This window comes from Stigmatopora argus, chromosome 8 (genome assembly GCF_051989625.1).
Source record: "Stigmatopora argus isolate UIUO_Sarg chromosome 8, RoL_Sarg_1.0, whole genome shotgun sequence".
Lineage (NCBI taxonomy): Eukaryota > Metazoa > Chordata > Actinopteri > Syngnathiformes > Syngnathidae > Stigmatopora > Stigmatopora argus.
Window position 1 is genome coordinate 11,764,173 of NC_135394.1, and position 17,905 is coordinate 11,782,077.

Consider the following 17,905-nt stretch of genomic DNA (forward strand, 5'->3'; position numbering starts at 1 on the left):
ATTCAACATCAAGTGCTAATTGGAGATCTAATTTGCTTAATTCCTATGAATTGCTGGCCGCTTCAAATCCTCTTCAATTCACCAGCTTTAGGGCTTTAATTTAGTTGCATATGTTTGCTGTGTGTACACACACACGCACATACACGCGCACACACACACACGCTGCTTATAAACCTGCTTAATGAACACATTTTCAATATATTAATAGTAAAAAAGCACAGTTTTAAAGATTGTAACTACCAAAATGTGATTTTTTTTGCGAATAACGGTGTGAATTAGCTGTCAAATGAAACTTATACAACATATTTTTAAATTGGCTCGATAATATATACGAGACTCCCCTAACAACTTTTGTATTCTTTTTAAAAATACTTTTTTAAATGTATAATTTGATGCATAGGACTTCTGGGTCTAGTTAGTTGTTTGTCCAAGAACAAGAACTAAGCTTAACAGAGGAACAAATTATACCTGAAAATCTGAGGTGGGTTTTAATAGTTAGTTCTTTTAAATCAAGGCAAAAAGCACAATTGTTTTTCTGTTAAATTTGCAACTTGTGCTGGTTCCCATTTTATTTCTGTTTTTAACTATTTTTTGCTGGTTGTAATCTTTTATTTGGGTTTTATTTCTATTTCTTGATATTTCTTGTGCAATACAAAAAATGGGAGTTGCCACATTTAATTTCTAATGGACCTTAATTTTGAAAGGAAAAAATGACACTTGGAGCGAATAACACAAATGACAATTTGAAAAGACAGCAATAACTATGGAGTGTTGCCTTTTTTCCATTGGGGCCTGACATAGGCATTTACTTTTGCAAAATAAAACGAGCAACAAGTGGATGCCAAATTTGAGGAATTGTTCTTTACCGGTTTTTCCTCTCAAAGAAGTTCATCTTGTAAATTTGAAAGCTTTCTAATATTGATCACGTTTTGCATCGACGATGCAGGTAGGCCATGTGACACTCATCCAAAAGTAGTAGTCTCTCTCAGTAAAAGGTCTTAAATTTGGTAGAGACGAGTTAAAAAGTCATTAAGGCTGCAGATAACGTGTTGTCATAAAGACACCTTGCCAACAAATGAACACGTTTCAAACAATGTGTAACTACCTTCAAGACAAATGAGGTCACGAGGTCTTTGTGTGTGCGCGCGCGTGCCATTTTGTTAATCTAATGAGATGGGCGGAAGGGTTGCAGGGGGTGCATAGATTAGTGCCCAAAGATGTTCCTGATTAGCAGAGAGTGAGCTAAGAAGATCAGCCCCGCTGAGATGGCGATGAAACATTATGGCCGTGTTTTAATGCGCAGCATTCCAAGGCTGATTCCCTGTAGTTTGCCCACACACCAAACGCACTCAAATACTTGCATTATTATCATAACCTTTCTGCACAGACTGGCTAAAATCAATCAGATGGTTTCGCTGCCACTTAAGTGCTTGCTTGATATAACTTAAATTTAGGTCAGAAATAAATTAAAAACTAATATATATATATATATATATATATATATATATATATATATATATATATATATATATATATATATATATATACATATACATATATATACATACATACATACATTACTGGTACACAGTATAAATGGTTGTACTTGCAAGTACCGTGGTAGAGAATAATTAAAAATATTATTAGAAAATGTGAAAGAACAAATTGGTAAATTATTATATTAAACTGTACAAATTGGGAGGTTGAGCTACATACAATTATTAAAGGAAAAAATAACATTGAAGATTTGTATTCTTTGCATGTGTTGATATGGCAGATAAAGTTAAAAAATATTAATATGAAATATAAAAAGTTGGTTGAAGAATAAGAAAAATATTTTAGTGGAATCTTTGTGAAGATCTGAAAAATAATGTCTGTAAAAATATTTTAAAATGTGTAAAATACCAACATTGAATTTAAGTTGAATGTACAACAAACTAAGCATAAATGATATTGTTTGAATTGATTAAAAACATTTATAGATTTATACTAAAAGTAGAAATACAGTAACCTATAGCTAAAAGTTATCAACATAACTTGTAATTGTTGTATTGAAAGGTTAATGAAGAAAACCAATGACACTTTTTCTCCCCAATATCAACACAAAAAAATAAAACCAATAAAGACCAAAACTACAAAATATATCAAGGGCCCTGGTAGGGCAAAAATAGCTGCAGACTAAACGTTTTCAACGACCCCACCTGCCCCCTCCTGGAAAGATGAGCGAGTGTCTTTCATGCAGCAGGAGTCCAAATTGCCTGTCTATTCTATTCGGAGCCATGATTGCATCCAAGTAGGTAGCAGTATTTAAAGGTAGAGCACAAGCATGCAGCTGCTATTTTCCTCCTCGTGTCCCACCATGAACAATAGCTCGTCTGCCTTCAAAGGCCCTTTAATAGTCAATCGATGGCAATGCGAGGCGCCTATTCTGCAGATTACTGTTAACAATAATTTGCCTCCCAGTGCACCGTTACCATCTTTGAAGGCATATTTTATTGCCTTTTCAGCCCCCCTCCCTCCATCTGCATCTGTCATCCCTCCAGTCCTCCGGTCCACCGTTTGATCTCCCTCCCTGCGCCGGCCTGCATCCCCACGAGCCGCGTTGACCTGTTGATTGACAGCTGCGATCGGGCATATGGTGGGACGAAGCATCGACCCGAGGGGCTCCCACGGGACAAGAGCAAGTCTAGTGGGCTACCCCACTCGCCCAAGAAACGCCATTTCCTCCCCTCCTGTATCCCGATTTCCCCCCCTCCTGCTCTTTCATTATACAGCAAGTCCTTATCTGACCGATAGATGTCGCTAAAAGCATGCAAATGTTGAATCACTACTGCTAGACACAATATTAGGTACAGACCCAGTTCTCATAAATTATCGTTCATTCAGTTTCCAAAGCACTTATCCTCACAATGGCCGCGGGGGGTGCTGGAGCCTATGTGGAGCCAGCTAATCACAGGGCACAAGGAGGCAAATAACCATTCACCCTCACACTCATACCTAGGGGAAATTTAGAGTGTTCAATCAGCCTATTGTGCATGTTTTTGGGATGTGGGAGGAACCGGAGTACCCGGAGAAAACCCACGCAAACCCTGAGAGAACATAAAACCTCCACACAGGGAGGACCAACCTGGGATTGAACCCTAGACCCCAAAACTGTCAGGCCGATACCATACCAGCTTTTCATAAGTTAAAGTGTGATTTTCTTTCAAACATTGTTATGCTTGCCCAATGAAAAGTGGGCTCTTCTTGACCATGGCATGTTATTTGTCCAAGTGGGAGATTTTGTACCGTTTAAGGGCCTGGAGTTGCCACACTGTGGAAATGTTGTTTTTCAGATTGCCACTGGTGGAAACAAAAATTAAACCCTAACCTTTCCTTCTGAGTGTTATTTGAAGCATAAGGCAAAAAAAACCAAAGATAATAACAACTTCCCATCTCATCTGGGCTGAATGTTGCCATGGTGACACCTCTCCGTCCAGTGCAAGTCCCTTGCTGACCCCAATAGGTGACCTCTGACATTAAGGGCCATGGCCAGGGGGAGCAAAAGGTCAGCGATGGCCGGAGGGTGACGAGCACATTTCCATGATTTGCACTCAAGCCCCTAAGCTCCCTTTTTCTTCCATCATTTGCATTTGACCATCAGCTGTAGGAAATTCATCTGACTGAGTCACACATTGCAGTTCAGCAGGTAGTGTGTGCGAGCCTGTTTCTCGCTCACGGCGAAAAAGCAGGGAGCTCGATATCGTATAAATTTGCATTGGATGCTGCTGCAACGGCCTTCTGGGTAAACTGCAGTGATCTCCGCCGGCTAACACCGGCCATGGTGATGATTATGATAGCCGCTTGTAATGATCATCATTATATTCCCATGGCCTTGGCTACTGTATCTCACATATTTTAGATATTTATAGTTTCTTATCATTCTGATGAGTTTTTTCATGATCACAAAGTTTTGCACACAATATAATTCAGTGTTTTTCAAACAAACTTGAAAATTCTTGAGCTACACCACATGAATATCTAATTAAGTGCAGATTTCGTGGGTAAATTAACTAAAGCTGTCAAGGTCCTGAAGTAGTATAGCAGCCCCACACCATCACAACAACACCACAACCATGTTGAGCTATTGCTACTGTATTCTTTCTACAAAATACTGTTTTACTTTTATAACAGACGTTACAGAAGTTTTTTAAATGTGTGTGGTGTGATTGCTGAAAATAAACGGAACTCTCCTCAAAATATAATTAGCTACAGTTGATTTATAATTTAACAAGGGAGGGAAATAGTTTAGTCACATGGGACCAGCGAGGTTTTTCGTTTGCATTCATTCATCTTCTGAAGTGCTTTCATTAGGGCTGGTGGGGGTGCTGGGGCCTATCCCAGCTAACTATGGTTTAACCTGAACTGGTTGCCGGACAATAACAGATTTTACTTTTCAAAATGAATACATAATCCCAATTTTAATATTGCATTTCATGTCCACTTGGGCTATCATGATCTGATCTCTAGATTGATTTCAAGATTTTCAAATGTCATAAGGTGGCCTTTATAAAGTAGAAATATTACCTTCAAATGTAATATTTAGATACCTACTTATTCTCCTTGTGTGTTTCTCTTGGTTCCTCGTGGGGAATAATTACAGAACGATGCACACTAAAGTCATGTGACGCCAGCTTTCTGCTGCCCAAATTATTTATCCCCCACCCTCAGCTGATAGCTCGTCAATATCAGTTTATTAATTTAACAGTTGTGGACTGATAAAAGGTGGTTCGCAATTAGTTCGCCAAATAAATATTTTTACAGCAAATGTGTGCGTAAGTGAATGGAGAAGGGACAAAGAGTGGAAAAAAAGGCAGTGATCAATGCTCTGCAAAAAATGGGATACCATCCCTCACATTACGAGGCTATCGAATGAATGGTTATTAAAATTAATACGCTTATTATCACTGTATCAAAAAATAAAGATTAAAGACGACACATTTGGTGGTACTATTGACATTCCAGCACTCCCAATATATCGATCACGGCCAACCAGTCGCATAGTGCTGAGCGTAAAGCCGGCATAAAACAATTTCCTGTCTTGCAAATAATATCAGATTTTTTTTTAAATACAGTCGGAATTTATCTGTTACGAAAGCCTCGTTTTGTAAAACCTTTGCCACTCAATTAATCCACACAATGCATTTTTTTACGTGCGTGTGTAAATAACATGAAAGGGTTACATGACTGTGCTACATTTAAAGGGAATGAGAAGAACCTTGCTCATTGGTGGAAAATCAACTTGACTGTGTTTCACGACTGGAAAGGTGCAAACCACCCATTTTAATTGATTAAGTGCCATTGAGGGCGATAGATGTCCAGTCCTTTATACTGTAAATGGGAGGGCTGGCAGTGAATGAGCACGGCCTTCACTAGCTGCCATTGACAGCAATAATAATAATATTAATTGATTTAGATGTCCAATCCATGATAACCATTATTTCCTGAGGCTGTGAACTCATAAAACCTGAACTTAAGCTGCAGGTAGTAGTGAAAGATTTCAAAAGCATGGCAAAGTGACCTACTCACCTTTTGTCAAGATTCAATTTGAGAACAGTACTTGAAGAAATCCATTTGCTTACAAGTGGAGGGTCCATGACACTCTGGGAAAACAATAAGATGGAACAAAAGCATATAAACAAGATCACTTCCATGCTAGGTGCTCCTAAAAATTGCCTAATGAATATACATCTGGCACATATAGAACATGCCACAAATCAGCCAAGCCAATTCCCTGAACCATTACATAATATCCCTAAAGGAGGCTAAAAGGTATTTTAACAAGACCCAGTGCACTGTGAACTCTGAACCCTCCTCATTTGACCTCGGCACCACTTACACTAGCTCTTGACAGCAACGGCTCTTGTTCACTTGCAACTGCGGAGGAAAAAAAGCAAAAATGATTCTTAAATAACATATGAGCAAGCACTTAATATGGATCAGAAAAATCATAGAAAATCTGCAATATACAAAGCAAATTTTGACTGTGACATTTTTTTATGGACATTAAAAGAGGTGAAGAGCAACATAGTTGATGACTCCATACTACGTATTGTCAACATGATTTAATGTCATTATTTCAGATTTTATTTTTCAATTCATAAAAATGTCAATATTTTACTGACTATTGAAAAATCATTATATAAAATGTTCTTAAAATATCCAATTACATTTCAACAATGAACACAAAATTATGTGTTGAGATCTTTGGTGACTTCATGGTAGCATTATTAATAAACCTGAATTATGTTAAAATTGATGCTTTTAGTTCAAATATGTAAAATATTTTTACATAAATAAACCTTGGCTATAAATACAGCATCTAATATTTCTTACCTAATGATTGAATTTTTAAGACATAATCCTTACTGCAGTAAAATTGTTCTGTTCAGTCATTTTTCATAAACCTTTATCAATATTACTGTGCATTACATTTCAAATTTAATAGTTATTTATAAATTAATACATTAATAAAATGCACTTTTTCCCATTTAAACACTGGTTGATACAGCAGAAAAACATGGTGAAATGTCAAGAATGATCCATATTTTTAATTATTAGGTATAGTTACTAATATGAAATGTAACCAGTGTGATGATTAAACTCCACCAATCAATATGACATATTAGTTTGAGAATGTTTGTATATATATTTTGATATTAAAAAACAACAACATCCCTCTATTGATTGGTTTGGTGGTCTCACTGGTTGCACTGTTATGCACCGGCCTCCATTTTGATTTAATTTAAATTCCTCCTCACGTGATAAATGTTTAACAACAAACAGATGTATTTATCATGTTATAACAGCACAATAAAACTCATCTAGTCGTGCCTGAGAGAGCTACAGGGTGGCAAGTATCAATAGGAATCAAGTGTGTGCGCGAGCTCGTGCAATGACAGAGCGAGGTTAAGAGGTGTCAAAGTGACACACGAGTGATGGTCTCGAGGACCCTTCACCGGTGCCCGACTGTCACGGTCTTATTATTAACCACTCTAAAGACGCCATTGAGACGCCGACACTTCACTTAGGGCAAAAAACCCTAACAACCTATGTCACCTGGACACACACACACTCACACACACACACACACAAACACACTCTGAATAGGTCTCGCAGCCAGGAATGGATTTGTTACACCTTCGATGTGGCATCAATGTTCAGGCAAGTGGAAGACGGCAACAGTGGCGTCCCACAGGGCTTTGCACCTGTCAGCTAGTGTAATGCAACATGTGAACACACGACATACAGTTACAGTGTCAGAAGTTGTCCGCACATTCACAACCAGACGCCTCTTCATGTGTAACAAACAGTTGTTGTTTTTTGCTTCATAGGATACCACAAATAGAAACCCCTTAAGGAAGACTGTTTACCTAAAAAAGTTTTATATTGGCTAATAAACTAAGTAGCACTGCAAGGCGAATTGAAAAAAATGCATCAATCAATTGCATTTATTTTGCAATGCGATTAGGAGAGAATTATCGTAGTGAAAAAAATAAAGTAAAGTTCACTCAAATTCATTCTAATCTCGGTGAACATTTTGCTATCTTCTGGCCTTTTCCCCGTACAGTAATGAGCCCGTGTGAGCTCCCAGTTTGATGAGGTGAACTGCCAGTGAACTCTTGTTAATTTCACATGGGCTCGCTTTGCCTTATTTATGAACTGGAGACTTCATATTGCGATCATTTAACGATAAGGTCATTGCATTTGGCTTTGCGGTTTGTTGCTTAAACACCTCTCCGACGTGCTCTGCTTCCCCATTACGCAGAATCACAGGCGCGGCTATACACAACCCAAACCAAATGGAGATATAATACAGGCGCCGCACGGGGCTGTATGGATCGCCCCGATGTGAGAACACAGCGCCAGTCGATAGCCAAATGAAGAGAGATGCTGATGCGCATGACTCATAGCTGGACGAGTTGACGTGCGAGCGAGCCGGCCGCATGAATCTTAATCAACGCAGATGAGAAGGCAATAGGTTGCGTTATCCAGATGTGTTGAGCGTCATGACTTTGAATTCTTTAAAAAGTCATTTTTCCTACTCTCAAATGTCTATCTTTTAATTGTTGCATCTGCGTAGCTGTGTTAAACGGTACGATTCTTGCCCCTGTTATATTGGACGCAGTCAAAACTGTATTGCGAATAAGATAGTTGGTGTGTGGAAGGAATAGATTTTTCCAGTTTTAACATGCTCTTAAAACTATGGCCAAACATATCAAATTTGTCAGATGCATTTTGAGCAATCAGTTTTTTTTAAGGATTGCATTTCAATTGAAGCCAATGAGTTGAGCAGTCTGTCGAAATGAGATCAAACATGTTTTTTACGTTTGTACTTTTGTCCCTCCACTTCGGACAGCATGTGTTCCGTGACCGTACGTTTCGTTGTAAGACGTTTGGTCGACCGGGCGTTTGGTCCCCGGACGTTTGGTCCCCGGACGTTTGGTCGACCGGACATTTGGTCGACCGGACCTTTGGTCGACCGGACGTTTGGTGGAACGGACGTTTGGTAGAACAGACGTTTGGTAGAACGGACGTTTGGTCGCCGGGTTCGCTCGCTGTCAATTTATGACAGAGAGTTTACTGTTGATATTTTGATATTAGATATTTAAATATTAAACTCACTCTCTCTCTCATGATTATAATTTTGAGAGCTGGTTTCAACAGTAACAACCGGGCGACCAACCGTCCGTTCTACCAAACGTCCGTTCTACCAAACGTCCGGTCGACCAAACGTCCGGGGACCAAACGTCCGGGGACCAAACGTCCGGGGACCAAACGTCCGGGGACCAAACATCCGGGGACCAAACGTCCGGACGTCCGGGGATCAAACGTCCGGACGTCCGGTCGACCAAACGTCCAGGGACCAAACGTCCGGGGACCAAACGTCTTTCGACTAAACGTCCGAGTACCCATGTGTTCAGTTCAAAGTCTATGATAGTGCCAACGGGAACGCTTGGTCCATCTCGACCTTTGACATGTGATAGGCAATCAGTTAAAGGCGTAGTCATGTAAACTTGTTAAAATTGGGTGGCAAACATTGACCGGAGCAAAAAACGTCAGCTCTCTTTCAAAGAGCGTCAAGCAAACGGCAAGACTTTGCAGCGATCTTCCAGTGATCCTAATGGTCACTCCTCATTCGTGACCCGGTCGAAAAAGACCTTCAACAAATGCTCAAGAATCACTCAACAATCTTATCGATCTCTCAGGAGCCTTCCGATGAACAACAAGTGTTTGTTGACAGATTGGGAAGGGATTTCCGAATGAATTGCCCACCCCTGATCTACACGGATCGTGGCTTTCAGACAAACGGTCATGTGCCGGAACTTTCCCAGCTCGGCTGCTTGCGAACTTGCATCTTATGAAGGTTGTAATTCCAAACAGAATAAGACGCAAAGAAAAAGCCTTTAGCATAGCATGGCGGGTTAAACCAATAGCAAGTAAATGAGGACGAGTTTTGTGGTTAAATAATGTTTTTCTCTTGCAGGCTGTTATTGTCCGGCGGTCCATAGGTTCCCTTTATACAAATAGTCACATGGGCGGTGTTGAACAGGACCAAGCAACCCTCCATCCAAAAGCCTGTGAGGTAGAAAATATGGAGGGCGGAGGCAGATAAGACGATGTCCTACTGACAATGTTGTTTTATTAGCCCCCGTCAGGTTGTCATTTGCCCAACGGTAAACATACAGAACGAGCTTAATTAAGAATTTTTGAGCGGGGATACGGTCAAGTCCGGAAACATTAGCGAGATGCGACCGGGTGTCGTAAAGATTGATTGAGACCGAGGATGCGAGGGACGTGGCTGGAAACAGAAGGCGGAGGGCACGGAGGGGGAGGGTGCCGCTGTGTTCCAGCAATAGGGGTGGGGGTATTCTTGTGTTGCTCCGGACAGTTAGGGACGCAACGATTTTTAATGCATTAACAGCCCGCTTGCGCCAAGACCAAATCTCCGTTAAAATGTTTGACATCCTGCTCCGGGGATCAATGCGACCCGGACCGGACGCCAGGCCCCTGATAATACACAGTACACACACACTCAAGCGTGCGGCCGACTCAACAAGGCGCCTACGTGGGTGGTAGAACTTCCCGAAAACCTCTGAGCCGCATGCACAAAAAGGGAAAAAAAAACAATAGCTAATACATCCACGACAATATCCGCAGGTAAAAGCATCTCTAAATCAAAATGGAATGAGGCCCAGTCGATGGTGGAGGGGCACGCAGACGGCGTAAAAGGCCCGGCAAACTAAAAGAGTAATGAGCCTATCCATATCTCCCCGCGGACCTTAACTTTGCATTCAATACATTATTTACAGCTGCATTTTTACTGAGGGATAGGTTCCTCTCAGGGGGTGTTTACAGAGTCCTGCGCTAAGCGCTCCATCTTCTAACGTCTTGTTTACAGCCATCACGTGCAAGATGAACGTATGCTTGCGTTTTAGAAATATACAAACGAGCCAAAATTCCCTTATACTTAGTTTTTTTTCTGTAATAGGTCAACCAGTACGACGTACTCGCCAAAGACCCCCCAGGTAACCTGATCAAATGCCTTCACCAAGTCCACAGGCGAGAGAAGTTTGCAGACGAGTGTGAAACGATTGGCAGGAAAATCAGCACCATCAAATTTGAGATCATAGTTGTAGGAGTTATGCGCATATCATTATTATTTATCATGTATTTGCTACATTTAGTACAAGCTTTGACTGAAATTGAAGACATTCTTGCTTCAGATAAAGAGTCGCCATCATTTCAATTCTTGCTAGCAATGAAGGACATTTTGTTTATCCTTATTCAAAACAAGAAGTGCCGAGGCATCTTGGATTGCTCGTGGCTTCTTGTTATAAGGACACCACAATGTGCAGGTATGACCAATTAATCGATGCTTAATCTAGCGGCGACATTTGGGACAACAACATGACGCACTGAAGAGTTGAGATTTTCAGTTCATAAGCACATCACAGAAAAGAGGTGAAAATCAGAAGGGGATAAATGCGCTCTCTGCATGTGGCGTTTTAATTTGTTTATCATGAGTTGCATATTACGTGGTAGAAAAGCATTCATGCTAGACATGGGTAGCAATGTTATTACCTTTTGAAATCGCAGGACTTTGGTATGCCCAAAAAAATAAGGATTTATAAAACAGGAGAACCTTGTGTTCACTTCAAAGGTATTATTTACATTTGAGCAAGCTCATGAATTGTAAATTAAAGCCACATGTAGTTGCACTTGTCAATAGTTTGAATTTGCAGCAATGAATTTCAAAAACGGAAGGAAAAAAATTCGAGGAATTTTAATGTTACTGTTGTACTGTTTTTTACATTATTCTGAATAGTGTGCTCAATTTTCACTCAATGTAGTTCACATAGATGTGCTTTTAAAGTGCTTTGTGAATAAAAACTAAGTGCAAAATTTGCCGCAGCTAATTTGTTTACTGTAAAAAAAAAAGTTTGAAGTGTTGTCTCCAAATTAAAAGAAAGCTTTTTGATATTAGTAGGCAGACAGTGCTCCGGAAAGGGCAGCCGGTCTCGCTCTCAAGCATGCAAGCAAGCTTTATTTATGTATCAACTTTATTATATCTCATTTATGCCCGGCTCCGATGTTTATTTGACTGTGCTCGTAGCTCGACTTTATGTCTGAGGTTTATGTGGGTGACTTTGGAGATAAACACTGCAGGGGATTGGCTGGGAGGAAGAAAAAATGTTATTGGCAAAAAATTAAGGTGAAGTTATGGAAATGCATAATACATATTTTTTGTAAATGAGAATTGATCTTAGATTTGATGAGGGCAAATGTAATGTCAGTGGAAAGATTGGGCGGCAGAAGCATAATTCCTCTCTGAGCATTTCAAATAAAATGCAGCCCACACCACATACATGGACGTCAGCGAGGGGAACCACTACATTCCCTGGTGCGTTAACGAGATGTCTTTTCTTTCAAATATGAGGAAAAAAAAGTGTGTATATATATGATAGGTTCATTTAATAAAAGGAAAGACATCGGAGCACATAATCCAGCGTTAACTTGCAAGTGAGAATCCATCCTGACTCGTCCCCGTCACGGATCATTCTAAAGAAAGACATCCTCTTCTGTCCATTTAGTTGCATTAGAATCAAAACAATTAAGGTTATCTTATTCAAAACAATTACATAAGCTAACCGAATAACACAATTAAGGTCAAAAAACAACTGCAACAACAATTGCATATCAGGTCTTCAAAACAACAATTAAGGTCGGAAACCAAAAACAACTGCATAAGAATTTACACAAGCAAGCAAAACTATTTCCATATTAGGTGAAACGAGCAACACTATTTTAAAAGAATATGCGAGTATTTTCGGAAGTCGATTCGATTATCGCCATCTACTCCGGAATCCAAGTCAAAGCAATTTAAGAGTCCTTCACAGATCTTCATTGCGAACCCAGATCAACAGTCCTCGGAGCCGGGACTGGGTGAGCTATCAAGTCTTCTGTCCTCAAATCAGGGCAAAACAATTAAACGTCCTCGGAGCCAGCTGCAGGAGGAAGTGTCCTTCGGTAACAGTTATACTGAGCGTTTGTCTGCTTTTAAAGATTAATATTTCACATATACGTACATATACTGACTAATATTCCACATATAATGATTAATATTTCAAGCACATTTATAATAGTGCCCAAAATAACCACAACAATATCTATATATCCACAATGTATGTATTGTGAGACGCCACCTGCCTTGCCTTAAGGGGTTTTAAGACCCAAAACACACAAGCCCTGGCCTTGAAACCAAAAACACCATATATTGATTGAAGCAAAATATTGCCACAAAAGAAAATAAGAGTCCTGTCCTCTCCTAAAGTGTTGTTGATTTTGGAAAAATACATAAAGGCAGCAAAGTTTCAAAGAGCAGCGTCTTTGTCTCCTGCCTTTCAGAGTGACTATTTGTCATCTCTGCAATAGAGCGTCTTCAAAATTCAACCTGGAGCCAAGCAACCCCCACACCTCCTCCGTCTCGGGCCCCCCCTCTATTCTCACTCTCGATTCCCCAGAGTCGAGCCGGCAACGATCAATACGCCTATTGATCAGCTCTCTCCATTCCCATTACACACCAGTGCCAAAAGAGTCCAACCATTTTCCCCGAAAAGCTGCATCTGGAGCACGTTTGCAATGGGGAAAGGTTTCTCTCGTTCCAGCGGCTTATTATTGAATCATACTGCGTGAGAGTGTTTTGCTGCAGTGATGTCCAATTGAGAGCGCACACAATACAGTAAAAGAAAAATAATGGCTCATTCAAATTGAAAAGTGTGAATTAACCTGGCAGGATGATTTTGAACATTTAACTCACAATTCTCAAAGTTTCTCTTTTCAATTGCCAAGTCATTCTTTCTATCTTGTTACTCCTTTTTGCCTTTTATTTAGAGGGTATACTCTATTTTTAAATGCTCACCAAGTTTGTACCCCCTACAAATCCTGGGCTCTTTACTATGCGCAAAATTAAAATATAGACTAATGGGCCTAAAGCTCATGATATACCAGACCAGTGTACACTTCTCCCTGCCTGTTTGGCTTTTTCCGGGTACTGCGGCTTCCTCCAACATTCCCAAAACAGCATCAAAGGCTGTTGAACACTCAAATTTCCCCATAAGTGGAATTGTGAATGTGAATAATAGTTACTCTATATGTACCCAGAGATTGGCTGGCAACTGGTACAGGATTTACCCCGCTTTCTATCCGTACTTGGCTGGGATAGGCTCCAGCAACCCTCCGTGATCCTCGCGAGGATAAGCACTGCAGAAGATGAATATTTAGGTGTGTTTCACACAGCGACAAGAGGCATCAGATATGTATATATTAAAGACGGTGCGAAATGCAGAGAATTGAATTAAATAAATAAGTAGTCAACAACATAAGTAGGGAAGTGCACAAATAACAATAACAAACAGACCGATAAATAATCATACTATAACAATGTTAACGGGCATTTCCTGAACCCTCTAATGACTGATATAGAAAAAATATTATCTTCATGCCTCACTTTTAGTAATCGTAGGATAAATACATACTGTGATTTGTGCTTGTACGACTGTGTTATACTTCCAAAGTATTTAATTCTTTCTCAGATTTTTTTCCAGCCCGAACTGAACAGGAAAAACTCATTTGAGATTCAAGCATATGGGACAATTTAACCGTTTGCATATACTATCTAGTACACGTGTCAAAGTGGCGGCCCGGGGGCCAAATCTGGCCCACCGCATCATTTTGTGTGGCCCGGGAAAGTAAATCATGAGTGCCGATTTTCAGTTTTAGGATCAAATTAAAATGAAGAGTATAGATGTATATTAAATGCCCTTATTTTCCCCCTTTTAAATCAATAATTGTAAATTTTTAATCATTTTTTTCTGTGTTTTTAGTTCAAAAATCATTTTATAAAATCTAAAAAAATATATAAAAAAATGCTAAAATAAACATTGTCTTAGATCTATAAAAAACTGAATATTCAGGGATTTTAATCTAGTTCTTTTAATCCATTTATAAAAAAATAATTATAAAATATTATATCTAAAATGGTCCAGCCCATGTGAAATCAAGTTGACGTTAAAGCTGCCCGCGAACCAACCCGAGTCTGACACCCCTGATCTAGTAGTATAAAAATATTGCATTGTTACAGTCCAATTTAGTGAGAAGATAGCCATTCCTCATCCATAACATCTGCTTACACCCTCACCTTTTTATCGTCATAGCAACGTCTCCTCCCGCCAAACGAGCGTCATTTATTTTGCCCCGATGACTTTTCATATCGATGCTTTGCCGCGACTAGACAGCCCGCCCCTCCAACCTCTACCTGAGGTGTGGGGGATGGCGTAGAACGCCGGGACCCTTCGGCGTGCCCTCATCCCTTTTCGATGGCCGTTTTTGATTTCTTGCCGGTGGAGGCAAGTGACGGCCGAGAGGGAAGCCGACAACTCTTATCGGGAGCCGGCAGGAATAAGACACATCACGCTATCTGTGCTGGCACACACAATGGGGATTAATTGATCCCCTAATACCATAGATAAATCAATGGCTTTCTCGCATTCTTCTTCGGCAGCCAATCATGTGGAGTCTCTCCGAGAAGTCCGACAGTAGGCCTCACTGAATGCCAACATGCACCAAAGCAGAATTAAGCTATCTAAATGGAGGAAGTGTCCATCCAGGTACATTGCAGGCAATGATTTGAACCCAATATTGAAGCCCTTGTTGAAAAAAAAAACAATTTAAATGCCAAAATGTTGACACCTCAACATTTGCGTGAAAATCTTGTCTTCCAATCTATTGCATTTCTTGGAATTCTAATCATAAGTGAAAACTATCGTATATTTTGGACTCTACATCGCCCCTGAGTATATGTCGCACCAGCCATAAATACATATATAATGAAGAGGGAATATATATTATATATATATATATATATATATATATATATATATATATATATATATATATATATATATATATATATATATATATATATATATATATATATATATATATATATAAGTCGCACTGGAGTATAAGACGGATTTTTGGAAGCACCTTAAAGAAGAGCTCAGAAACCTCGATGAAAAATACATTAAAGTAACAATAGTAAAATGGAGAACAACTGGCCAAATAGGCATCTGTTAAAACAAGTTATTCAGATAAATATAGCCTTAAAAAAGAACATAACAGGCTGTCGGTGGTGAGAGAAAAAAAACATATGTCACACCCCTAACCATAACTCCCTAAAAAATTGCAGAATGATTCATCATGTTTCCAAAATACTCTTGAGTCAAAGGAACTCTATTTTGTTATTGTAAGCACATCACTTCTGAAACTCAGGTATCAAATCTCAGAATCTCATTTGAATGCCTAATCTGGTGGCCGGTGGGTTCTCCGACATTTTCTCTCTGATTTTCTAGCCCATCTTATCTGTAGCTCTACCAGATCCATCTCCATTAGACTTTCCCGTCTCTCATTCGTCGACGTTGAGTCGCCCAAACCGGCGATCACCGTGGTGGGGTTTAGCTTTCCCACCATCACGGTTTCCCCCCTCACAAGCCCATATAATAAGCGGCTAAAAATATTCCTACTCGGTTTTCTTTTTTTTGTTCTTTTTCCGATCCTTGCAGTATTGATTTTGCCCAGAGCATTGTCTATGGCGCGCGAGAGAGAGCGAGAGAGAGCGAGAGAGAGGGAGAGGGAGAGAGAGAAAGCTGGAGAGACAAATGAAGTAGGAAACAACTAGAAAACAAATTACGTTCTACACATGGTCGGGTGACAAATTAAAGGAGAAAACTGTAGAAAATGAGAGTGGCTATTGGAATAGGATTGCAAGATATGAATTCAACCTTTGGAACACTGGGTTAAATGTTAAAAATGTGCTTGTGTACAGTGGCTTGAGAAGTTTCTTAACATTTATACATGCGGGATTGAACCCTTGATCTTAGAACTGCGAGGCAGAAGTGCCAACCACAAGTTAATGGTTCCATGTCAAAGCAAAAGTGACTGAATGACAGGCCAATCTCAGAAAACTTGTAAATTGGGAAATTAGTCAATATTTTCTTCAGGCATAAAATAACATTTTCAAAAAAGCAAGTAAATTTAATGTTTAAGACTAGATGAAAAATAAGCTTAAATGCTGTACATTGTATACGTACTGTTGTATTAAACAGTGTATATATTATGTCTATTGGATTTAAATTGGACATCTGAAGTAATCTAAAACATACGTCAATAAATAATGGCAAAAACTCAAGTGTTCTTTACTAATTATATACAAAAATATTTCTGATTTTGTCACGTTCATTGAAACAAGTACATTTGCTCTTAAGTGACAATAACTTTCTGGGTTAAAACATCAATGCTTAGCTTTAAAAAAAAATGTCATTTACTAACGTGCGATAACCTCCATTGAAACGGAACCTTATCTACGGAAAGGGAGAAACGGTAACAAGGCTCACATATTGAATCTCATTAGGCTTTTGCAGGTAAACCCGATGAAGTGTCCGCAAACACCACGTTAGGAGCGAGAAGACGACCAATCGCCACGGCTTTTTTGACTCCTGCGGAATGATGATGCACGGCCAAACAAAAACAGGTGCAAAACGCGAAGCAAGAGGAAAGACTTGGACAGAAGCGGGTGCTAATTCCTACTTTTCAGTTTAAATAAAGATTGGAGCTGGATGAAAGCCATTAGGGGAGAAATCAGACAGGGCATGCTATGTAGGACAAGAGCTGACTGCAGGGAGGTGAGTGGTGGGATCGATACTCAGTCGATGAGCTCAACACCCGCTGCTGAGCGAGCACACACACACAACCATAGAAGAAGAGAGGCATGTGGTACATTGCAGGGCATCTGCATGTTTGCGTGGGTTACGGTGACTAATGGAGAGCGGCGTACCGTGCTGGAGCAACGAGGCCCGTGTTAAACTCCACATCCTCGCTCTCGTCTGTAGTGAGGGAAAAATTCCAGGAGGAATGGTCGGACGCAGACGAAAGGTCGGACGGCGGCGCACATGCATTTATTTTATTTATCTTTGGAGGTGCGCCGCCGCTAACAAAGATGGATGCTTGTGAGGAGACCATTTTGAGCTTCCTCTAACCCCTCCCCTTCTTTTTTTTTTCTTTCTCAGAAGAATTGATTGACTGTGTCTTCTCAATCCATCTCTCCCTCTGTCGCTTAGCAACGGGTGCTCTATCGGGTGTGGAGGGTGGGAGTTCCACTCTTAGGAGCAGGGTGGGTGGTTAAAGGATGGGTTGGGCAGTGGGGGGGTTCATTAAGCAAAAGCCAATTGGACATTTTATTCAGACTGATATGTTTCGCACCATTGTAGAGTCATGGTGGGAAACTCACAGATTGCCGTTCAGAGTG

The 17,905-nt window shown here is 40.0% G+C and overlaps 1 long non-coding RNA gene across 1 annotated transcript in view; it reads right to left on the reverse strand.

Moving 5' to 3' along the window:
• The window catches only part of LOC144078443 (uncharacterized), a 45,194-nt gene that overhangs the window by 4,651 nt on the left and 22,638 nt on the right, over nucleotides 1-17,905 (reverse strand). Inside the window, exons 4-5 of the long non-coding RNA XR_013301208.1 lie at nucleotides 5,879-5,916; nucleotides 5,569-5,642 (exon numbers count right to left, since the gene is read on the reverse strand). This is a non-coding gene — a long non-coding RNA (uncharacterized LOC144078443). The remainder of the gene's footprint in view (nucleotides 1-5,568; nucleotides 5,643-5,878; nucleotides 5,917-17,905) is intronic.